General features: G+C 40.3%; 1 protein-coding gene and 1 long non-coding RNA gene across 2 annotated transcripts in view; both read right to left on the reverse strand.

The window, feature by feature from the left end:
- ighd (immunoglobulin heavy constant delta) overlaps positions 1-25,616 on the reverse strand; it is a 252,691-nt gene that overhangs the window by 86,026 nt on the left and 141,049 nt on the right. The window lies entirely within an intron of this gene.
- LOC139574060 (uncharacterized) lies at positions 4,592-5,186 on the reverse strand. Its single transcript, XR_011674704.1, has 2 exons — positions 4,991-5,186; positions 4,592-4,896 (listed from the first exon to the last, which is right to left on the reverse strand). It is a non-coding gene; the product is annotated as an uncharacterized lncRNA (long non-coding RNA).

The raw sequence follows: 25,616 nt of genomic DNA on the forward strand, positions 1-25,616 counted from the left end.
AACAGAGGGCAGAAGAGCATCAGTACGGCACAGTCAACAGAGGGCAGTAGAGCATCAGTACCGCACAGTCAACAGAGGGCAGTAGAGCATCAGTACAGCAGAGTCAACAGAGGGCAGTAGAGCATCAGTACAGCACAGTCAACAGAGGGCAGTAGAGCATCAGTACAGCAGACTACAAACTGCACACATTTCCTGAGAACCAAATCAACCAGTAAACCATCAACTGAACTACTATTAACATGAGCATTGTCCTATAAGCAAGAGTAGAAAGTTAGAAGTTAGAAACAATTATTAAAGTGTCACTCCACAATACATACATTGACAATACAAAATGCAGATTTAAGAAACACTCAGAGTTTTGAGACAATGTAGGTAATCATATGCAAACATGGCGCAGTATGTAATTTGGTATCAGCTATACTACACTATAAAACAGGTTGTTTTATGACCTCAGTGTCATCAACCCCTCCCCCATGACATCATGATGTAAAATCCTGATCACTCAGAGTTCATATATAATAAAAAAATAAACTTCCCTTTTTCAGGACCCTGTCTTTCAAAGATAATTCGTAAAAATCCAAATAACTTCACAGATCTTCATTGTAAAGGGTTTAAACACTGTTTCCCATGCTTGTTCAATGAACCATAAACAACTAATGAACATGCACCTGTGGAACGGTCGTTAAGACACTAACAGCTTACAGACGGTAGGCAATTAAAGTCACAGTAATGAAAACTTAGGACACTGAAGAGGCCTTCCTGCTGACTTTGAAAAACACCAAAGAAAGATGCCCAGGGTCCCTGCTCATCTGCGTGAACGTGCCTTAGACATGCTGCAAGGAGGCATGAGGACTGCAGATGTGACCAGGGCAATAAATTGCAATGTTCTTACTATGTCTAATGTCTAAGACAGAGCTACAGAGAGACAGGACGGACAGCTGGTCGTCCTCACAGTGGCAGACCATGTGTAACAACACCTGCCCAGGATCGGTACATCCGAACATCACACCTGCGGGACAGGTACAGGATGGCAACAACAACTGCCCGAGTTACACCAAGAACACACAATCCCTCCATCAGTGCTCAGACTGTCTGCAATTAGCTGGACTGAGGGTTTGTAGGCCTGTTGTAAGGCAGGTCCACACCAGACATCACCGGCAACAACGTCACCCTATGGGCACAAACTCATCGTCGCTGGACCAGACAGGACTGGCAAAAAGTGCTCTTCACTGACGAGTCACAGTTTTGTCTCACCAGAGGTGATGGTCGGATTCGCGTTTATCGTCGAAGGAATGAGCGTTACACCGATGCCTATACTCTGGAGGGGGACCAATTTGGAGGTGGAGGATCCGTCATGGTCTGGGGTGGTGTGTCACAGCATCATCGGACTGAGCTTGTTGTCATTGCAGGCAATCTCAATGCTGTGCGTTACAGGGAAGACATCCTCCTCCCTCATGTGGTACCCTTCCTGCAGGCTCATCCTGACATGACCCTCCAGCATGACAATTCCACCAGCCATACTGCTCGTTCTGTGCGTGATTTCCTGCAAGACAGGAATGTCAGTGTTCTGCCATGGCCAGCGAAGAGCACGGATCTCAATCCCATTGAGCACGTCTGGGACCTGTTGGATCGGAGGGTGAGGGCTAGGGCCATTCCCCCCAGAAATGTCCCAGAACTTGCAGGTGCCTTGGTGGAAGAGCGGGGTAACATCTCACAGCTGGTGGCCACACCAGATACTGACTGTTACTTTTGATTTTGACCCCCCCTTTGTTCAGGGACACATTATTCCATTTCTGTTAGTCCCATGTCTGTGGAACTTGTTCAGTTTATGTCTCAGTTGTTGAATCTTGTTATGTTCATACAAATATTTACACATGTTAAGTTTGCTGAAAAGAAACGCAGTTGGCAGTGAGAGGACGTTTCTTTTTATGTTGAGTTTAGATGTACTGTAGTGTAAGTCAATAGACATAGCATAGGTCTACTGTAGAATAAGAACAGATATACTGTAGGTATAATTCAATACCCTCACTATTAAAAATGTATTACAATTTTAATTGGGATTGATTCAGTGGTTGTTTCAGAAGTATTCCCTTTATCATACTAAGGTTGATACTTTGCTATGTTTTCATTTGTAACGCCCTTTTACAAAAAATCCCACTGTACCTAACATCATTACTAAACTTTAGACATAGGAGTTACCACAACTGGTCTCAGGGATGGCTAACTCTGGAAATTCCTTTGGTCTCTACTGAGTTAGGTAAATCAGCTTTTAGTTTCTTGCACCTTATTTGTGGAACAATCTTCAAAATGTTCTTAAATTTGATGTTCTGTTTCCTCCAGGGCAATTCAGAAAGCTGATTGAGGACCTTTTTAATGATGAATACATTTGTTTTTCTTTATGCTTTCATTCTGTATGTATATTTTGAATTGTGTATTTTATGTAATTTATGTAATTCAGGGCTCATCTGCAAAAGACACCTTGGTCTCAGTATGACTCCCTGATAAAATAAAGGTTAAATTAAAAACATTTTAATAACCAATGCATCTTTCATTAGCTGTCCAACCTGTATTTTTTTTGTCAATCTAATCGATAAATAATGGTAAACATAGGTGCCTTTCCAAGATGGCGCCGGCCCGAATGCATGCCATGTTTTGACAGATTACATTGCATAACCACGATTTGTGCTGCTAAATATGCACATTTTCGAACAAACTCTATATGCATTGTGTAATATGATGTTACAGGACTGTCATCTGAAGAATTCTGAGAAGGTTAGTGAAAAAATTTATATATTTTGGTGGCGATAACGTTATCGCCCCTTTTGCCTTGATTTAATGCTGGTGTGATGTTAGCTCATGTGGTATGCTAATATAACGATATATTGTGTTTTCGCTGTAAAACACTTAGAAAATCTGAAATATTGTCTGGATTCACAAGATCTGTGTCTTTCGATTGCTGTAGGCTGTGTATTTTTCAGAAATGTTTTAGGATGAGTATATTGGTAATTGACGTCGGTCTCTGTAATTATTCCGGCTGCTTCCAACGCTATTTCAGATTGCAGCTGCAATGTACAACTGTGATTTATACCTGAAAAATGCACATTTTTCTAAAAAAACATATCCTATACCATAAATATGTTATCAGACTGTCATCTTATGAAGTTGTTTCTTGGTTAGTGGCTATATACATCTTTATTTAGTCGAATTAGTGATAGCTACTGATGCAGGAAAAAAATGGTGGAGAAAAAAAGTTGTGTCTTTTGCTATCATCCAGAAGGCGAGGTCAGTACAGGTGCATCAAAGCTGGGACCGAGAGACTGAAAAACAGTTCTATCTCAAGGCCATCAGACTGTTAAACAGCCATCACTAGCACATTAGAGGCTGCTGCCTATAGGCATAGACTAGAAATCACCGGCCACTTTAAGAATGGAACACTCGTCACTTTAATAAGGTTTACATATCTGGCATGTATATACTGTATTCTATGCCATTCTACGGTATCTTAGTCACTTAATGTTTACATCTGGCATTACTCATCTCATGTGTATATACTGTTTTCAATACTATTCTACGGTATCTCATTCACTTAATAATGCTTATGTAGCGTGGTTCGTTCTGCGTTGTGTAATGTAATGAGGACACTGCCACAACTGGAGGTCTGCTGTTGGATTTTTAGTTGCCCTGCGCATGAAGAGACAACGCAAAATATATTAGCCCTTGGCACAGACACAGCTCTCAGGCACCTGCGCGAGCACATGGAAACTCACTCAAACACTGTCCCAAGTACCCACAAGTTACAATAGGTACCCTAGTTAGCGAGCTCTGTAAAACTTGTTAACATAAATCTTTATATTGTCCACATTGTAACAAAACATTATGGCTGCACAACAGCACATTGTGTAACATTACCCCGGTTTTATATTGAAAAATTGCAGAGCCAAGGACAACATACTTCGCTAGCTGAAGGTCAGGCAAGAGAGAACAATAAGGGGGTACGGAAATACAGATAACCCGCGATGGACCAAACCAAAATATACTAAACTTTTACAATAAATGTACAATATAAATATGAAAAAGTGTTTGTACATAAAAAAGAACATTAGCTATGCAGCTGTAATTAAATTTAAAAAACACACAGAATTATTATTATTATTATCAAAATATTAACATCCCCTATTGACCTGGCCTATTTGAACTGGTCCTTGTGTGCAACTTTGTGCAAATTCTAGGGGAACAACATCACGCTGCTACATTTACATATCTTGCATTATTCTTCTCATATGTATATACTGTTTTTCTATACTCTTCTACTGTATCTAAGTCTGTTCCGCTCTGACATAGCTCTTCCATATGTATATAGTCTTAATTCATTTCTACTTAGATTTGTGTGTGTTGGGTATATGTTGTGTAATTTGTTAGATTTTACTTGTTAGATATTACTGCACTGTCGGAGCTAGAAGCACAAGCATTTCGCTACACCTGCAATAACATCTGCTAATCAAATGTATGTGACCAATAAGATTTGATTTGATTTGAGAGAAATGTTTGATCAGTTTGTGTACAGCGCTGCAGCCTCCTGTGTCACTGTGTCTCTGGCACAATAATAAACAGCAGAGTCTTCAGTGTTCAGGCTGTTCGTCTGGAGATACACCTGCTGTTTGCTGTTGTCTCTGGAGATGGTGAACCGACCCTGAACAGACGGGGAGTAGTAAGTGCTGCCACCATCACTGCCAGTAATAGCTGCAATCCACTCCAGTCCTTTCCCAGGAGCCTGTCTGATCCAAGCCATCCAGTAGCCATTTATATCTAAACCAGAGGCTGTACAGGTCAGTTTTTGTGGTTCTTCCGACTTTTTAACCACTGGTCCAGACTCAGTCAATGTCTGACTCTGAACACCTGTTGAAAGAAAGTAACAGAGTTAATAGCTGGACTGAAAACCTAAAATAATAACAATCTGAATGTTTTCTTCTAACAATCTTAAAGTTTCCACCTGTCAGGCCTACTATCATCAGTAGATACACAGTAGTAAATGTCATGATGAACTCTTAGTATGATGTGTCTCTGTTCCTCAGTCTAGTCAGTGTGCCTTTCATCCACTCTGCAGTGAGATAAGTAGTGATGGAAGAGCTCAGAGTTTTGCATTGACTCCTCCTCACTGAGTAGGAAGATCAAATAGAGTTTATACAGTCCATGGATTACTTCACTGCTCAAGAGGCACTCTGTTGTATGTCTAGATGACTGTTAAGTATTCAACTTTCTTCATAATGTGATTAAATGTTTATCACAATTACTTAAATTGTCTTAGTATAGGGTAGTATAGGGTATTTTGACAAAGTTCTCCATTAGAATGTGAATTCTGGACATACTGGATTCATAGTGATGCTAACTACCCCAAAAACACCACATGTTGTGCTAACAAGCATGCAAATATGCTGTACTTCATGCCATAACAACCATCCAATTAACCTAGCTCGCCCTCTAGTGGCTAGTGGCCTGGTTAGGGATGTTTAGTCATCCTGCAGTCAGAAATAAACAATGGAAACAAGCAAATATAAAAGAGGAGAATGCTATAATGATTGAATATCAATGATATTCTGCCCTAATACTGTGATATTAGAATAAGTATGTCTGTGAGCTAACATACATGTTATGTTCATAAGGGGCTAAGGGTTTTAGTACAGGTCTGGCCTTGGTTTGTATCACTGTGGAGCCGTGCACAGTAATACACAGCTGTGTCTTCAGTCTGCAGACTTTGACCTGTTAAAGTTACTATGTTGCTAGCAGGGTCTTTGGAAATGCTGAACTTGTTTTTCAGTGAATCTTTGAATCTAATCGTTACACCACCCCAAATATGAGTCAACTATTCCGGTGTGTTCCCTGCAGGCTGTCGGATCCAAGCAGTTGTGTAGTTATCATTAGTCAAAGAGTACTCAGAGACCTTACAGGAGGTTCTATGGCCATTGGCCCTTGCTTGGTGAGCTCAGCACTACAGTGCACACCTGTGAAAAATTGTACAATTGATGAAGATCCAAAGTAACTCAGCATTAGTAATTTGTTAGGCTTTTGAAAAAATATTCCTTAATTATTTATTCGTGTATTTCTATCCCCTCAAATGGAGAGCGACTCACACGATGCAGCTGCCAGTAGCAGCAGAGATGCAGGGAACATGGTTTGTGTTGACCTGAACTGGTGGAAGATGCTCTTCTCTACTCCAACTGAGTGAAGGACTTCTAGATACTCCTCCTCATATACAGAAAATAGCTTCTTTGCATAGAGGTGAAGGGGGTTGGTATATGAGGAACATGAAGAAAAAAACAGATTGTGTATGATTGTTATAAACTGCATCAACCTGTATTACTGACTGAAATTTGAGTGAACTTTGTACTCTCTCTTGGTTTCCATTATGTTATTACTATCAACACAATTATTATTGTCGTCAATGTTTTTTGAAATGTTACAGAATATAGTAATCTAAATGTTGGTGTCTCTCAAGGATCTATACTCTGCCCATTAAATATTTATATTTGGATTATAACCTGTGTATAACACGGTAAATATTAACCAATGTGTGTTGCTGATGCCATGAGTGGAACATATAATCCAAGGGCCAGATTCCCAGACACAGATTAAGCCTAATTAAGACTAATCTGTGTCCCGCTAGAGACTTTCATACTAAGATCAGTGTCGACCAGTTTTAGTACAGTGCTGCTGCCTCCTGTGTCACTGTGTCTCTTGAGCACAATAAGAAACAGCAGAGTCTTCAGTGTTCAGATTGTTCATCTGGAGATACACCTGCTGCTTGCTGTTGTCTCTGGAGATGGTGCACTGACTGGGAGAAGTAAGTGCTGCCATCATCACTGCTAGTAATAGCTGCAACCCACTCCAGTCCTTTCCCAGGAGCCTTTCTGATCCAAGAATTCCAATTGTTGCCACCAAATCCAGCATATGTGCAGGTCAGTTTGTGTGATTCTCCAGGTTTTATAACTACAGATTCAGACTGAGTCAGTGTCTGACCATGAAAACCTGTGGAAGATAAAGCAACATAGAGATAATACCTGGACTCAAAACCTCAAATAACAACATGTTTACATAAAACCAGTCTTAAAGTGTTCACCTGTCAACCCTAAACTCATCAGTAGTAAATCAATAGAATATTTCGTCATGAACAGTCAGAAGGTATGGTGTGTCCCTGCTCTTCAGTCTAGTCAGGGCTTCAGTCCCTCTCCTTCACTCTCCAGTGAGACAAGTAGTGATGGAAGATGTCAGAGGTTTGCATTGACTCCTCCTCACAGGGTGGGACGATCACACAGAGTGCATATGGAGATTCAGAGAACAGGTTAATCTGCACTCTCCAATACATAAAGACAGAATACACCAAAAAAATGAAGAGGGGAGCGTGATACTAATACTTTGAGTAGATTTGATGGATGGAGTGCCAGTGCTAAGGAATTGTAGTAATATAGTAATTGTGTATAACGTATATGTGTTTTAAAACCTGTTGAGGATAGGGGGTGCTGTTTTCACTTTGGGGGAAAATTGTTCCCAATTTAAACGGCCTCGTACTCAATTCTTGCTCGTACAATATGCATATTATTATTACTATTGGATAGAAAACACTCTCTAGTTTCTAAAACCGTTTGAATTTTGTCTGTGGGTAAAACACAACTCATTTGGCAGCACACTTTGTGACCAGGAAGTGGAAAGTCTGAAATCGATGCTGTGTTCAAGTGGCTGCCTATAAATGGGCATGATACGTATGACTATACGTGCACGTCATACACCTTCCCCTGGATGTCAAGAGGAAGTGAGAGGAAAAAGGAGTTGATTATCTCTGTCTGACGTTGAATGAGCCCTCTTGGAACAACGTGTCCACCATTTTCTGTTTTCTGCAAGGCGCGTGTTGGACCTGTTATTGCCTACTGGAAACCTGTCGTTATGGGCCAATATGATCTCCGGCTTTGATTTTATTTGATACATGTTACAATATCATCCTAAAGTATGTTTTTTCAATATAGTTTCATTAGATTATTGAACTTTATTCGGGACGTTCGGCGTGTTACGTTGTTTGACTTTGTTGACGTTGGAGAGCTTAGCGCTGCATGACCAGTGTGCTTGCTAATTCAAGAGGGAAAGAGGACGTTCTGAATGCAAAACAACGACGGTTCTGGACAAAGGACCCCTTATACAACATTCTGATAGAAGATCAGCAAAAGTAGGAACCATTTTGTGATGCTATTTCATATATATCTGTCGAACTGTGTACTAGTAGCTTTGCGCTCAGGTTTTGGTTATTCCCTTACCATAACTAAGTCTTATGTCATAATGAAGATATTTTTAGAATTCTAACACTGCGATTGCATTAAGAACTAATGGATCTATCGTTTCCTATACAACATGTATTTTTTTTGTAATATTTATGAATAGCTATTTGGTCAGAATAGGTGAGAGTCTAATAGAAATATCCGCACATTCTGGGAAAAAGATGCTACGTTAGCACGTTATGCTACGTTATGCTACGTTGTATAACCACGGATTTCAGCTCTAAATATGCACATTTTCGAACAAAACATAAGTGTATGTATAACCTGATGTTATAGGACTGTCATCTGAGGAAGGTTTATGAAGGTTAGTGAAATGTAATATATTTTGCTGGTTTATTCGCTAACGCTAACGTGCCTATTGCTATCGCTAACGTGCCTTGATGAATGAATGCGGTAGTGTGGTAGGCTATTGTAGTAAGCTAATATAATGCTATATTGTGTTTTCGCTGTAAAACACTTAAAAAATCGGAAATATTGGCTGTATTCACAAGATCTTTGTCTTTCATTTGCTATACACCATGTCTTTTTCAGAAATGTTTTATGATGAGTATTTCGGTATGTCACTTTGGTGTCTGTAATTATTCTGGCTGCTTTCGGTGCAATTTCTGATTGTAGCCGCAATGTAAACTATGATTTATACCTGAAATATGCACATTTTTTGAACAAAACATAGATTTATTGTATAACATGTTATAAGACTGTCCTCTGATTAAGTTGTTTCTTGGTTTCTTTGGTTTGTTATAGGTTAGTTTGGTTGATTTTGTGCATGCTACCTGTGCTGTGAAAAATGTCTGTGCTTTTTTTCTATTTGTTGGTGAGCTAACATAAATATATATTGTGTTTTCCCTGTAAAACATTTAAAAAATCGGACATGTTGGCTGGATTCACAAGATGTGTATCTTTCATTAGCTGTATTGGACTTGTTAATGTGTGAAAGTTAAATATTTCTAAAAAAATATTTTTTGAATTTCGCGCTCTGGCTTTTCAGTGGAATGTGGGAGGAGTTCCGCTAGCGGAACGGGGGGGCGAGACAGGTTAAGTGATATGCAATTTTGTGTTGTAGTGTTTATACTCATATGAATGTCATGGAGTTTTTGTACAGGTGTAACAGCAGCCTTCCTCCTCTTCGTCTGAAGAGGAGGTATAGCAGGGATCGGACCAAGACGCAGCGTAGCTCGTGTTCAACATGTTTAATACAGACGATAAACGTGAACACTTAACAAATACAAAATAACAAAATGTGGCAAACCGATACAGTCCTAGCTGGTGCAGAGAAAACACAGAGACAGGAAACAACCACCCACAATCCCCAACACAAAACAAGCCACCTACAGTGGGGAGAACAAGTATTTGATACACTGCCGATTTTGCAGGTTTTCCTACTTACAAAGCATGTAGAGGTCTGTAATTTTTATCATAGGTACACTTCAACTGTGAGAGACGGAATCTAAAACAAAAATCCAGATAATCACATTGTATGATTTTTAAGTAATTCATTTGCATTTTATTGCATGACATAAGTATTTGATCACCTACCAACCAGTAAGAATTCCGGCTCTCACAGACCTGTTAGTTTTTCTTTAAGAAGCCCTCCTGTTCTCCACTCATTACCTGTATTAACTGCACCTGTTTGAACTCGTTACCTGTATAAAAGACACCTGTCCACACACTCAATCAAACAGACTCCAACCTCTCCACAATGGCCAAGACCAGAGAGCTGTGTAAGGACATCAAGGATAAAATTGTAGACCTGCACAAGGCTGGGATGGGCTACAGGACAATAGGCAAGCAGCTTGGTGAGAAGGCAACAACTGTTGGCGCAATTATTAGAAAATAGAAGAAGTTCAAGATGATGGTCAATCACCCTCGGTCTGGGGCTCCATGCAAGATCTCACCTCGTGGGGCATCAATGATCATGAGGAAGGTGAGGGATCAGCCCAGAACTACACGGCAGGACCTGGTCAATGACCTGAAGAGAGCTGGGACCACAGTCTCAAAGAAAACCATTAGTAACACACTACGCCGTCATGGATTAAAATCCTGCAGCGCACACAAGGTCCCCCTGCTCAAGCAGGCGCATGTCCAGGCCCGTCTGAAGTTTGCCAATGACCATCTGGATGATCCAGAGGAGGAATGGGAGAAGGTCATGTGGTCTGATGATTCAAAAATAGAGCTTTTTGGTCTAAACTCCACTCGCCGTGTTTGGAGGAAGAAGAAGGATGAGTACAACCCCAAGAACACCATCCCAACCGTGAAGCATGGAGGTGGAAACATCATTCTTTGGGGATGCTTTTCTGCAAAGGGGACAGGACGACTGCACCGTATTGAGGGGAGGATGGATGGGGCCATGTATTGCGAGATCTTAGCCAACAACCTCCTTCCCTCAGTAAGAGCATTGATGATGGGTCGTGGCTGGGTCTTCCAGCATGACAACGACCCGAAACACACAGCCAGGGCAACTAAGGAGTGGCTCCGTAAGAAGTATCTCAAGGTCCTGGAGTGGCCTAGCCAGTCTCCAGACCTGAACCCAATAGAAAATCTTTGGAGGGAGCTGAAAGTCCGTATTGCCCAGCGACAGCCCCGAAACCTGAAGGATCTGGAGAAGGTCTGTATGGAGGAGTGGGCCAAAATCCCTGCTGCAGTGTGTGCAAACCTGGTCAAGAACTACAGGAAACGTATGATCTCTGTAATTGCAAACAAAGGATTCTGTACCAAATATTAAGTTCTGCTTTTCTGATGTATCAAATACTTATGTCATGCAATAAAATGCTAATTAATTACTTAAAAATCATACAATGTGATTTTCGGGATTTTTGTTTTAGATTCCGTCTCTCACAGTTGAAGTGTACCTATGATAAAAATTACAGACCTCTACATGCTTTGTAAGTAGGAAAACCTGCAAAATCGGCAGTGTATCAAATACTTGTTCTCCCCACTGTATATATGATTCCCAATCAGAGACAACACAAAACATCTGCCTCTGATTGAGAACCATATTAGGCCAAACATAGAAATGGACAAACAAGACACACAACATAGAATGCCCACCCAGCTCACATCCTGACCAACACTAAAACAAGCAAAACACACAAGAACTATGGTCAGAACGTGACAACAGGTCCTGTGTTGGTTTGTATCACTGTGGTTGTCGAGCACAATAATACACAGCTGTGTCTTCAGTCTGCAGACTCTGTCCTGTTAAAGTCATTGTGCTGCTGGAAGTGTCTCTGGAGATACTGAACTTGTTTTTCAGCTTATCACTGTAATATATGTTACCACTGCCACACATTTCTCCAACCCACTCCAGTGCTTTTCCTGCAGGCTGTCGTACCCAATCTGTACAGTAGCTGGTGCTGGTTAAAGAATACCCAGAGACTTTACACGAGAGGGTCAGAGGCTGTCCAGGCTGCAGGATCATAGAGCCTGGCTGTGTTAGTTCAGTCTGACAGAACACACCTGTAAAACAAAACCAACAAAACCAAACATTTTGTTAATTACATTTCCAAAACTCTATTACTCCCTATTACACCAATGTTGACGTATCAGTCCGCCAAAACTCACAGGATACAGCTGCCAGCACCAACAGCAGAGACACAGCGAACATGGTTTGTGTTGAAGCTGAACTGAAGGTAACTGCACTTGTTAACTGAGTGAAAGAGAGAGAGATATTCCTCTTTATACACAAGAGAGGAGAGTTGCTTTGCATAGAGTGAAAGAGTTAATAAAGGAGGAAAATAACAACTTGTATCATTCTGACATGTTATACACAGAATCAGTATCAGAATGTAATGACATGTGTCCTCCAAGGATAAATACTTGGTCCATTACTTTAAAAACAAAACACTCATATTATCATTTTCATTGTATTATTACTTTCAGTTTTATTCTGTTTGCTGATGATATTTTCAGTCAAATAACAATATTTAACTATAGATAGCTAGTATGAACTTGAATTTCCATAAGAATTGGCGCCTCTTATAGAGCAAATACGATACAACACACCATGTAGAGTGAAATGTACAGAGGAATGATTTGAGAATGACTTTTGTGTGTTTTCACACTTGATTTACTATGTAGACATATAATAATGGTACACCAGTATTTCTGGTAGGGAAAATACAATATGATTAAACGTGTTTCCTACTCATGGCTATTTGGTACAGGTTTGGTGCTTGTTTGTATCGCTGTGGTATCGAGAACAGTAATAGACAGCTGTGTCATCAGTCTGCAGACTGTCATATTAAGGCCACTGTGCCTCTCAAAGTGTCTCTGGTCAAGCTGAACTTGTGTTTCAGAGAATCTTTGTAAGCTGTGCCTGCATCGTGATACAGTAGATGTTCCCAACCCACTCTGGTATAATGACTTCAGGTTGGACCCATGATACTCCATAGAGGTTGGTGCTACCAGTCAGAGAATACCCAGAGACCTTACAGGTGATTACCAAAGACTCTCCAGAGTTTATAACAATTGAACTTGGCTCGGTGAGCTTAAGACCACATTGTACACCTGTTAAGAAACATCATAATATCATGTAGAACAATCTCAAAGGTAGCGCTATTTTAAAGCAACGTAAGCATTTATTACATACTATATTCCTTTAAACATGTTATAAGTCTGTTAAACAGCCAAATCCTGAGAGACAGGAGACCGCTGCCAACAGCAGCAGCTGAGAGTCAGGGAACATGGTTTCTCTGGAAATTCCTTTGGTCTCTACTGAGTTAGGTAAATCAGCTTTTAGTTTCTTGCACCTTATTTGTGGAACAATCTTCAAAATGTTCTTAAAACCTGCTGTTTGCTGTTGTCTCTGGAGATGGTGAACCGACCCTGAACAGACGGGGAGTAGTAAGTGCTGCCACCATCACTGCCAGTAATAGCTGCAATCCACTCCAGTCCTTTCCCAGGAGCCTGTCTGATCCAAGCCATCCAGTAGCCATTTATATCTAAACCAGAGGCTGTACAGGTCAGTTTTTGTGGTTCTTCCGACTTTTTAACCACTGGTCCAGACTCAGTCAATGTCTGACTCTGAACACCTGTTGAAAGAAAGTAACAGAGTTAATAGCTGGACTGAAAACCTAAAATAATAACAATCTGAATGTTTTCTTCTAACAATCTTAAAGTTTCCACCTGTCAGGCCTACTATCATCAGTAGATACACAGTAGTAAATGTCATGATGAACTCTTAGTATGATGTGTCTCTGTTCCTCAGTCTAGTCAGTGTGCCTTTCATCCACTCTGCAGTGAGATAAGTAGTGATGGAAGAGCTCAGAGTTTTGCATTGACTCCTCCTCACTGAGTAGGAAGATCAAATAGAGTTTATACAGTCCATGGATTACTTCACTGCTCAAGAGGCACTCTGTTGTATGTCTAGATGACTGTTAAGTATTCAACTTTCTTCATAATGTGATTAAATGTTTATCACAATTACTTAAATTGTCTTAGTATAGGGTAGTATAGGGTATTTTGACAAAGTTCTCCATTAGAATGTGAATTCTGGACATACTGGATTCATAGTGATGCTAACTACCCCAAAAACACCACATGTTGTGCTAACAAGCATGCAAATATGCTGTACTTCATGCCATAACAACCATCCAATTAACCTAGCTCGCCCTCTAGTGGCTAGTGGCCTGGTTAGGGATGTTTAGTCATCCTGCAGTCAGAAATAAACAATGGAAACAAGCAAATATAAAAGAGGAGAATGCTATAATGATTGAATATCAATGATATTCTGCCCTAATACTGTGATATTAGAATAAGTATGTCTGTGAGCTAACATACATGTTATGTTCATAAGGGGCTAAGGGTTTTAGTACAGGTCTGGCCTTGGTTTGTATCACTGTGGAGCCGTGCACAGTAATACACAGCTGTGTCTTCAGTCTGCAGACTTTGACCTGTTAAAGTTACTATGTTGCTAGCAGGGTCTTTGGAAATGCTGAACTTGTTTTTCAGTGAATCTTTGAATCTAATCGTTACACCACCCCAAATATGAGTCAACTATTCCGGTGTGTTCCCTGCAGGCTGTCGGATCCAAGCAGTTGTGTAGTTATCATTAGTCAAAGAGTACTCAGAGACCTTACAGGAGGTTCTATGGCCATTGGCCCTTGCTGGGTGAGCTCAACACTACAGTGCACACCTGTGAAAAATTGTACAATTGATGAAGATCCAAAGTAACTCAGCATTAGTAATTTGTTAGGCTTTTGAAAAAATATTCCTTAATTATTTATTCGTGTATTTCTATCCCCTCAAATGGAGAGCGACTCACACGATGCAGCTGCCAGTAGCAGCAGAGATGCAGGGAACATGGTTTGTGTTGACCTGAACTGGTGGAAGATGCTCTTCTCTACTCCAACTGAGTGAAGGACTTCTAGATACTCCTCCTCATATACAGAAAATAGCTTCTTTGCATAGAGGTGAAGGGGGTTGGTATATGAGGAACATGAAGAAAAAAACAGATTGTGTATGATTGTTATAAACTGCATCAACCTGTATTACTGACTGAAATTTGAGTGAACTTTGTACTCTCTCTTGGTTTCCATTATGTTATTACTATCAACACAATTATTATTGTCGTCAATGTTTTTTGAAATGTTACAGAATATAGTAATCTAAATGTTGGTGTCTCTCAAGGATCTATACTCTGCCCATTAAATATTTATATTTGGATTATAACCTGTGTATAACACGGTAAATATTAACCAATGTGTGTTGCTGATGCCATGAGTGGAACATATAATCCAAGGGCCAGATTCCCAGACACAGATTAAGCCTAATTAAGACTAATCTGTGTCCCGCTAGAGACTTTCATACTAAGATCAGTGTCGACCAGTTTTAGTACAGTGCTGCTGCCTCCTGTGTCACTGTGTCTCTTGAGCACAATAAGAAACAGCAGAGTCTTCAGTGTTCAGATTGTTCATCTGGAGATACACCTGCTGCTTGCTGTTGTCTCTGGAGATGGTGCACTGACTGGGAGAAGTAAGTGCTGCCATCATCACTGCTAGTAATAGCTGCAACCCACTCCAGTCCTTTCCCAGGAGCCTTTCTGATCCAAGAATTCCAATTGTTGCCACCAAATCCAGCATATGTGCAGGTCAGTTTGTGTGATTCTCCAGGTTTTATAACTACAGATTCAGACTGAGTCAGTGTCTGACCATGAAAACCTGTGGAAGATAAAGCAACATAGAGATAATACCTGGACTCAAAACCTCAAATAACAACATGTTTACATAAAACCAGTCTTAAAGTGTTCACCTGTCAACCCTAAACTCATCAGTAGTAAATCAATAGAATATTTCGTCATGAACAGTCAGAAGGTATGGTGTGTCCCTGCTCTTCAGTCTAGTCAGGGCTTCAGTCCCTCTCCTTCACTCTCCAGTGAGACAAGTAGTGATGGAAGATGTCAGAGGTTTGCATTGACTCCTCCTCACAGGGTGGGACGATCACACAGAGTGCATATGGAGATTCAGAGAACAGGTTAATCTGCACTCTCCAATACATAAAGACAGAATACACCAAAAAAATGAAGAGGGGAGCGTGATACTAATACTTTGAGTAGATTTGATGGATGGAGTGCCAGTGCTAAGGAATTGTAGTAATATAGTAATTGTGTATAACGTATATGTGTTTTAAAACCTGTTGAGGATAGGGGGTGCTGTTTTCACTTTGGGGGAAAATTGTTCCCAATTTAAACGGCCTCGTACTCAATTCTTGCTCGTACAATATGCATATTATTATTACTATTGGATAGAAAACACTCTCTAGTTTCTAAAACCGTTTGAATTTTGTCTGTGGGTAAAACACAACTCATTTGGCAGCACACTTTGTGACCAGGAAGTGGAAAGTCTGAAATCGATGCTGTGTTCAAGTGGCTGCCTATAAATGGGCATGATACGTATGACTATACGTGCACGTCATACACCTTCCCCTGGATGTCAAGAGGAAGTGAGAGGAAAAAGGAGTTGATTATCTCTGTCTGACGTTGAATGAGCCCTCTTGGAACAACGTGTCCACCATTTTCTGTTTTCTGCAAGGCGCGTGTTGGACCTGTTATTGCCTACTGGAAACCTGTCGTTATGGGCCAATATGATCTCCGGCTTTGATTTTATTTGATACATGTTACAATATCATCCTAAAGTATGTTTTTTCAATATAGTTTCATTAGATTATTGAACTTTATTCGGGACGTTCGGCGTGTTACGTTGTTTGACTTTGTTGACGTTGGAGAGCTTAGCGCTGCATGACCAGTGTGCTTGCTAATTCAAGAGGGAAAGAGGACGTTCTGAATGCAAAACAACGACGGTTCTGGACAAAGGACCCCTTATACAACATTCTGATAGAAGATCAGCAAAAGTAGGAACCATTTTGTGATGCTATTTCATATATATCTGTCGAACTGTGTACTAGTAGCTTTGCGCTCAGGTTTTGGTTATTCCCTTACCATAACTAAGTCTTATGTCATAATGAAGATATTTTTAGAATTCTAACACTGCGATTGCATTAAGAACTAATGGATCTATCGTTTCCTATACAACATGTATTTTTTTTGTAATATTTATGAATAGCTATTTGGTCAGAATAGGTGAGAGTCTAATAGAAATATCCGCACATTCTGGGAAAAAGATGCTACGTTAGCACGTTATGCTACGTTATGCTACGTTGTATAACCACGGATTTCAGCTCTAAATATGCACATTTTCGAACAAAACATAAGTGTATGTATAACCTGATGTTATAGGACTGTCATCTGAGGAAGGTTTATGAAGGTTAGTGAAATGTAATATATTTTGCTGGTTTATTCGCTAACGCTAACGTGCCTATTGCTATCGCTAACGTGCCTTGATGAATGAATGCGGTAGTGTGGTAGGCTATTGTAGTAAGCTAATATAATGCTATATTGTGTTTTCGCTGCAAAACACTTAAAAAATCGGAAATATTGGCTGTATTCACAAGATCTTTGTCTTTCATTTGCTATACACCATGTCTTTTTCAGAAATGTTTTATGATGAGTATTTCGGTATGTCACTTTGGTGTCTGTAATTATTCTGGCTGCTTTCGGTGCAATTTCTGATTGTAGCCGCAATGTAAACTATGATTTATACCTGAAATATGCACATTTTTTGAACAAAACATAGATTTATTGTATAACATGTTATAAGACTGTCCTCTGATTAAGTTGTTTCTTGGTTTCTTTGGTTTGTTATAGGTTAGTTTGGTTGATTTTGTGCATGCTACCTGTGCTGTGAAAAATGTCTGTGCTTTTTTTCTATTTGTTGGTGAGCTAACATAAATATATATTGTGTTTTCCCTGTAAAACATTTAAAAAATCGGACATGTTGGCTGGATTCACAAGATGTGTATCTTTCATTAGCTGTATTGGACTTGTTAATGTGTGAAAGTTAAATATTTCTAAAAAAATATTTTTTGAATTTCGCGCTCTGGCTTTTCAGTGGAATGTGGGAGGAGTTCCGCTAGCGGAACGGGGGGGCGAGACAGGTTAAGTGATATGCAATTTTGTGTTGTAGTGTTTATACTCATATGAATGTCATGGAGTTTTTGTACAGGTGTAACAGCAGCCTTCCTCCTCTTCGTCTGAAGAGGAGGTATAGCAGGGATCGGACCAAGACGCAGCGTAGCTCGTGTTCAACATGTTTAATACAGACGATAAACGTGAACACTTAACAAATACAAAATAACAAAATGTGGCAAACCGATACAGTCCTAGCTGGTGCAGAGAAAACACAGAGACAGGAAACAACCACCCACAATCCCCAACACAAAACAAGCCACCTACAGTGGGGAGAACAAGTATTTGATACACTGCCGATTTTGCAGGTTTTCCTACTTACAAAGCATGTAGAGGTCTGTAATTTTTATCATAGGTACACTTCAACTGTGAGAGACGGAATCTAAAACAAAAATCCAGATAATCACATTGTATGATTTTTAAGTAATTAATTTGCATTTTATTGCATGACATAAGTATTTGATCACCTACCAACCAGTAAGAATTCCGGCTCTCACAGACCTGTTAGTTTTTCTTTAAGAAGCCCTCCTGTTCTCCACTCATTACCTGTATTAACTGCACCTGTTTGAACTCGTTACCTGTATAAAAGACACCTGTCCACACACTCAATCAAACAGACTCCAACCTCTCCACAATGGCCAAGACCAGAGAGCTGTGTAAGGACATCAAGGATAAAATTGTAGACCTGCACAAGGCTGGGATGGGCTACAGGACAATAGGCAAGCAGCTTGGTGAGAAGGCAACAACTGTTGGCGCAATTATTAGAAAATAGAAGAAGTTCAAGATGATGGTCAATCACCCTCGGTCTGGGGCTCCATGCAAGATCTCACCTCGTGGGGCATCAATGATCATGAGGAAGGTGAGGGATCAGCCCAGAACTACACGGCAGGACCTGGTCAATGACCTGAAGAGAGCTGGGACCACAGTCTCAAAGAAAACCATTAGTAACACACTACGCCGTCATGGATTAAAATCCTGCAGCGCACACAAGGTCCCCCTGCTCAAGCAGGCGCATGTCCAGGCCCGTCTGAAGTTTGCCAATGACCATCTGGATGATCCAGAGGAGGAATGGGAGAAGGTCATGTGGTCTGATGATTCAAAAATAGAGCTTTTTGGTCTAAACTCCACTCGCCGTGTTTGGAGGAAGAAGAAGGATGAGTACAACCCCAAGAACACCATCCCAACCGTGAAGCATGGAGGTGGAAACATCATTCTTTGGGGATGCTTTTCTGCAAAGGGGACAGGACGACTGCACCGTATTGAGGGGAGGATGGATGGGGCCATGTATTGCGAGATCTTAGCCAACAACCTCCTTCCCTCAGTAAGAGCATTGATGATGGGTCGTGGCTGGGTCTTCCAGCATGACAACGACCCGAAACACACAGCCAGGGCAACTAAGGAGTGGCTCCGTAAGAAGTATCTCAAGGTCCTGGAGTGGCCTAGCCAGTCTCCAGACCTGAACCCAATAGAAAATCTTTGGAGGGAGCTGAAAGTCCGTATTGCCCAGCGACAGCCCCGAAACCTGAAGGATCTGGAGAAGGTCTGTATGGAGGAGTGGGCCAAAATCCCTGCTGCAGTGTGTGCAAACCTGGTCAAGAACTACAGGAAACGTATGATCTCTGTAATTGCAAACAAAGGATTCTGTACCAAATATTAAGTTCTGCTTTTCTGATGTATCAAATACTTATGTCATGCAATAAAATGCTAATTAATTACTTAAAAATCATACAATGTGATTTTCGGGATTTTTGTTTTAGATTCCGTCTCTCACAGTTGAAGTGTACCTATGATAAAAATTACAGACCTCTACATGCTTTGTAAGTAGGAAAACCTGCAAAATCGGCAGTGTATCAAATACTTGTTCTCCCCACTGTATATATGATTCCCAATCAGAGACAACACAAAACATCTGCCTCTGATTGAGAACCATATTAGGCCAAACATAGAAATGGACAAACAAGACACACAACATAGAATGCCCACCCAGCTCACATCCTGACCAACACTAAAACAAGCAAAACACACAAGAACTATGGTCAGAACGTGACAACAGGTCCTGTGTTGGTTTGTATCACTGTGGTTGTCGAGCACAATAATACACAGCTGTGTCTTCAGTCTGCAGACTCTGTCCTGTTAAAGTCATTGTGCTGCTGGAAGTGTCTCTGGAGATACTGAACTTGTTTTTCAGCTTATCACTGTAATATATGTTACCACTGCCACACATTTCTCCAACCCACTCCAGTGCTTTTCCTGCAGGCTGTCGTACCCAATCTGTACAGTAGCTGGTGCTGGTTAAAGAATACCCAGAGACTTTACACGAGAGGGTCAGAGGCTGTCCAGGCTGCAGGATCATAGAGCCTGGCTGTGTTAGTTCAGTCTGACAGAACACACCTGTAAAACAAAACCAACAAAACCAAACATTTTGTTAATTACATTTCCAAAACTCTATTACTCCCTATTACACCAATGTTGACGTATCAGTCCGCCAAAACTCACAGGATACAGCTGCCAGCACCAACAGCAGAGACACAGCGAACATGGTTTGTGTTGAAGCTGAACTGAAGGTAACTGCACTTGTTAACTGAGTGAAAGAGAGAGAGATATTCCTCTTTATACACAAGAGAGGAGAGTTGCTTTGCATAGAGTGAAAGAGTTAATAAAGGAGGAAAATAACAACTTGTATCATTCTGACATGTTATACACAGAATCAGTATCAGAATGTAATGACATGTGTCCTCCAAGGATAAATACTTGGTCCATTACTTTAAAAACAAAACACTCATATTATCATTTTCATTGTATTATTACTTTCAGTTTTATTCTGTTTGCTGATGATATTTTCAGTCAAATAACAATATTTAACTATAGATAGCTAGTATGAACTTGAATTTCCATAAGAATTGGCGCCTCTTATAGAGCAAATACGATACAACACACCATGTAGAGTGAAATGTACAGAGGAATGATTTGAGAATGACTTTTGTGTGTTTTCACACTTGATTTACTATGTAGACATATAATAATGGTACACCAGTATTTCTGGTAGGGAAAATACAATATGATTAAACGTGTTTCCTACTCATGGCTATTTGGTACAGGTTTGGTGCTTGTTTGTATCGCTGTGGTATCGAGAACAGTAATAGACAGCTGTGTCATCAGTCTGCAGACTGTCATATTAAGGCCACTGTGCCTCTCAAAGTGTCTCTGGTCAAGCTGAACTTGTGTTTCAGAGAATCTTTGTAAGCTGTGCCTGCATCGTGATACAGTAGATGTTCCCAACCCACTCTGGTATAATGACTTCAGGTTGGACCCATGATACTCCATAGAGGTTGGTGCTACCAGTCAGAGAATACCCAGAGACCTTACAGGTGATTACCAAAGACTCTCCAGAGTTTATAACAATTGAACTTGGCTCGGTGAGCTTAAGACCACATTGTACACCTGTTAAGAAACATCATAATATCATGTAGAACAATCTCAAAGGTAGCGCTATTTTAAAGCAACGTAAGCATTTATTACATACTATATTCCTTTAAACATGTTATAAGTCTGTTAAACAGCCAAATCCTGAGAGACAGGAGACCGCTGCCAACAGCAGCAGCTGAGAGTCAGGGAACATGGTTTCTCTGGAAATTCCTTTGGTCTCTACTGAGTTAGGTAAATCAGCTTTTAGTTTCTTGCACCTTATTTGTGGAACAATCTTCAAAATGTTCTTAAAACCTGCTGTTTGCTGTTGTCTCTGGAGATGGTGAACCGACCCTGAACAGACGGGGAGTAGTAAGTGCTGCCACCATCACTGCCAGTAATAGCTGCAATCCACTCCAGTCCTTTCCCAGGAGCCTGTCTGATCCAAGCCATCCAGTAGCCATTTATATCTAAACCAGAGGCTGTACAGGTCAGTTTTTGTGGTTCTTCCGACTTTTTAACCACTGGTCCAGACTCAGTCAATGTCTGACTCTGAACACCTGTTGAAAGAAAGTAACAGAGTTAATAGCTGGACTGAAAACCTAAAATAATAACAATCTGAATGTTTTCTTCTAACAATCTTAAAGTTTCCACCTGTCAGGCCTACTATCATCAGTAGATACACAGTAGTAAATGTCATGATGAACTCTTAGTATGATGTGTCTCTGTTCCTCAGTCTAGTCAGTGTGCCTTTCATCCACTCTGCAGTGAGATAAGTAGTGATGGAAGAGCTCAGAGTTTTGCATTGACTCCTCCTCACTGAGTAGGAAGATCAAATAGAGTTTATACAGTCCATGGATTACTTCACTGCTCAAGAGGCACTCTGTTGTATGTCTAGATGACTGTTAAGTATTCAACTTTCTTCATAATGTGATTAAATGTTTATCACAATTACTTAAATTGTCTTAGTATAGGGTAGTATAGGGTATTTTGACAAAGTTCTCCATTAGAATGTGAATTCTGGACATACTGGATTCATAGTGATGCTAACTACCCCAAAAACACCACATGTTGTGCTAACAAGCATGCAAATATGCTGTACTTCATGCCATAACAACCATCCAATTAACCTAGCTCGCCCTCTAGTGGCTAGTGGCCTGGTTAGGGATGTTTAGTCATCCTGCAGTCAGAAATAAACAATGGAAACAAGCAAATATAAAAGAGGAGAATGCTATAATGATTGAATATCAATGATATTCTGCCCTAATACTGTGATATTAGAATAAGTATGTCTGTGAGCTAACATACATGTTATGTTCATAAGGGGCTAAGGGTTTTAGTACAGGTCTGGCCTTGGTTTGTATCACTGTGGAGCCGTGCACAGTAATACACAGCTGTGTCTTCAGTCTGCAGACTTTGACCTGTTAAAGTTACTATGTTGCTAGCAGGGTCTTTGGAAATGCTGAACTTGTTTTTCAGTGAATCTTTGAATCTAATCGTTACACCACCCCAAATATGAGTCAACTATTCCGGTGTGTTCCCTGCAGGCTGTCGGATCCAAGCAGTTGTGTAGTTATCATTAGTCAAAGAGTACTCAGAGACCTTACAGGAGGTTCTATGGCCATTGGCCCTTGCTGGGTGAGCTCAACACTACAGTGCACACCTGTGAAAAATTGTACAATTGATGAAGATCCAAAGTAACTCAGCATTAGTAATTTGTTAGGCTTTTGAAAAAATATTCCTTAATTATTTATTCGTGTATTTCTATCCCCTCAAATGGAGAGCGACTCACACGATGCAGCTGCCAGTAGCAGCAGAGATGCAGGGAACATGGTTTGTGTTGACCTGAACTGGTGGAAGATGCTCTTCTCTACTCCAACTGAGTGAAGGACTTCTAGATACTCCTCCTCATATACAGAAAATAGCTTCTTTGCATAGAGGTGAAGGGGGTTGGTATATGAGGAACATGAAGAAAAAAACAGATTGTGTATGATTGTTATAAACTGCATCAACCTGTATTACTGACTGAAATTTGAGTGAACTTTGTACTCTCTCTTGGTTTCCATTATGTTATTACTATCAACACAATTATTATTGTCGTCAATGTTTTTTGAAATGTTACAGAATATAGTAATCTAAATGTTGGTGTCTCTCAAGGATCTATACTCTGCCCATTAAATATTTATATTTGGATTATAACCTGTGTATAACACGGTAAATATTAACCAATGTGTGTTGCTGATGCCATGAGTGGAACATATAATCCAAGGGCCAGATTCCCAGACACAGATTAAGCCTAATTAAGACTAATCTGTGTCCCGCTAGAGACTTTCATACTAAGATCAGTGTCGACCAGTTTTAGTACAGTGCTGCTGCCTCCTGTGTCACTGTGTCTCTTGAGCACAATAAGAAACAGCAGAGTCTTCAGTGTTCAGATTGTTCATCTGGAGATACACCTGCTGCTTGCTGTTGTCTCTGGAGATGGTGCACTGACTGGGAGAAGTAAGTGCTGCCATCATCACTGCTAGTAATAGCTGCAACCCACTCCAGTCCTTTCCCAGGAGCCTTTCTGATCCAAGAATTCCAATTGTTGCCACCAAATCCAGCATATGTGCAGGTCAGTTTGTGTGATTCTCCAGGTTTTATAACTACAGATTCAGACTGAGTCAGTGTCTGACCATGAAAACCTGTGGAAGATAAAGCAACATAGAGATAATACCTGGACTCAAAACCTCAAATAACAACATGTTTACATAAAACCAGTCTTAAAGTGTTCACCTGTCAACCCTAAACTCATCAGTAGTAAATCAATAGAATATTTCGTCATGAACAGTCAGAAGGTATGGTGTGTCCCTGCTCTTCAGTCTAGTCAGGGCTTCAGTCCCTCTCCTTCACTCTCCAGTGAGACAAGTAGTGATGGAAGATGTCAGAGGTTTGCATTGACTCCTCCTCACAGGGTGGGACGATCACACAGAGTGCATATGGAGATTCAGAGAACAGGTTAATCTGCACTCTCCAATACATAAAGACAGAATACACCAAAAAAATGAAGAGGGGAGCGTGATACTAATACTTTGAGTAGATTTGATGGATGGAGTGCCAGTGCTAAGGAATTGTAGTAATATAGTAATTGTGTATAACGTATATGTGTTTTAAAACCTGTTGAGGATAGGGGGTGCTGTTTTCACTTTGGGGGAAAATTGTTCCCAATTTAAACGGCCTCGTACTCAATTCTTGCTCGTACAATATGCATATTATTATTACTATTGGATAGAAAACACTCTCTAGTTTCTAAAACCGTTTGAATTATATCTGTGAGTAAAACAGAACTGAAGTTGCAGCAAACTTCCTGTCAGGAAGTGAGAAATCTGAAATCGGGCACTCTGTTCCAGGGTCAGTTTATTAATTTGCAAGTAATCTATGGGTCGACATGCACTGCATACGATTTCCCCTAGATGTCAGTAAGCAGTGAGAATTGGAATGGGGTTGCTAGGTAGATCTGAGGCAGTATAAAAGCTCTTGGAACGGTGAGTGCACTCTTTTCAACGTTCGTCATGGCGCAAAGCAGACCTCAGGATGGCATTCTGAAAAGCTCTCGTTATAGGCCTTAGATATATCCGGCTCTGATTTTATTCGATATAGGTGTTAAAAACATCATAATGTAGTTATTTTAAACCGAGTTATATCAGCTTATATCAGTATATTGCGATTTTCTGAATTTTCTTTGTGCTGCGTTATGAAGAGTTGGACATGTCTGGGCCACATAGCTAATGTTTGCTGCTAATTTCCTAAGTTGAAGACGACAATCTACAACCGAGCAACGATGATTCTGGACAAAGGACAACTTGCACAAGATTCTGATGGAAACTCATCAAATAGTAAGAACTATTTATGCTGTTAATTCGTATTTCTGTTGAAAAATGTTACACTATAATTCCGCCATTAATTTCGGCACGGTCTCGCTGTAACGCACGCTGTATGTCTTAGTAACGTTCATTTAAAAAATCTAACACAGCGGTTGCATTAAGAACTAATGTATCTTTCATTTGTTGTCCAACCTGTATTTTTTAGTCAAGTTTATGATTAGTTATTGATTAGATTAGGTGCCTCTCCCAAGATTTCTCCCGACATTTTGTTTGTTGTTTGGCTACTATTCATATTGTTTAACCACGATTTGTGATGCTAAATATGCACATTTTCGAACAAACTCTATATGCATTGTGTAATATGATGTTACAGGACTGTCATCTGAAGAATTCTGAGAAGGTTAGTGAAAAAATTAATATATTTTGGTGGCGATAACGTTATCGCCCCTTTTGCCTTGATTCAATGCTGGGGTGATGTTAGCTCATGTGGTATGCTAATATAAC

This window comes from Salvelinus alpinus, chromosome 1 (genome assembly GCF_045679555.1).
Source record: "Salvelinus alpinus chromosome 1, SLU_Salpinus.1, whole genome shotgun sequence".
NCBI classification, from domain to species: Eukaryota; Metazoa; Chordata; class Actinopteri; order Salmoniformes; family Salmonidae; genus Salvelinus; species Salvelinus alpinus.